Source organism: Limulus polyphemus, unplaced genomic scaffold (genome assembly GCF_000517525.1).
Source record: "Limulus polyphemus unplaced genomic scaffold, Limulus_polyphemus-2.1.2 Scaffold7199, whole genome shotgun sequence".
NCBI classification, from domain to species: domain Eukaryota; kingdom Metazoa; phylum Arthropoda; class Merostomata; order Xiphosura; family Limulidae; genus Limulus; species Limulus polyphemus.
In genome coordinates, this window is record NW_013672809.1 from 37,907 (window position 1) to 38,831 (window position 925).

Genomic DNA, 925 nt, shown 5'->3' on the forward strand with positions numbered 1-925 from the left:
AGTAACTTAGATCCAAGTTTATACGTTTAACTGTTATCCAAAAAGTAACTTAGATCCAAGTTTATACGTTTAACTGTTATCCAAAAAGTAACTTAGATCCAAGTTTATACGTTTAACTGTTATCCAAAAAGTAACTTAGATCCAAGTTTATACGTTTAACTGTTATCCAACTTAAGTAACTTAATGTGTAGTTGTATCTCAATATCGAGTCTAGACATCGACCGGGTCGTTTTACTTTTATGAATTACTTTATGATAACTATCCGGTGGGTGATATTTATGGGAGTTTTACGTCCCTTTTAACTCGCCATATAGTACCCGAAGTTGATCTGGGTGCGTGAATAATATTATGGCACTGGGCCTAATTTAGTATTTGTTTTTACCCCAACTGATTACTGATGTATATTAGAGTTCCTTTCACAAAGGGTAAAGCTGAAAATATTTTCTGTGACGTAAAGGTATAACGAATCTCTGTTTATATTATAAGCACCGGTCAGTATACTTAGGTGCTCAAGTAATATTTCAAATACTATACCAGCGATAAAAGATAATAAAGGACACTTTGGTTCTTTATGAATCAATCACCACTTCTGGTAAAGAAACAGTGACCATAAGCAAAGTTTCCAGGAGAATAATGTCGTTGGGTATAAATAAGGATCTAGATTTTTTTTTTCCCATTCCTCCATTTTGTATTTCTGTGTAGACAACCTCTCTTCACCCCTCCCTACGCACGTGTTCGTCCTCGTTTGTGTCAGACAGTTTACCCCACGGAAAAGGTCGAGGACCTACCTCCTCTTTCCCTTCTCCTTCCTTTGTTTGACTGCTTCGCGTCCTGAGAATGGCACGTGATAACAAGGTCATTTGGCGCTCTACCTAAGAAGTGTATTGCCATCCTATAGACTCCTACTACATCGCTGGCCAATACT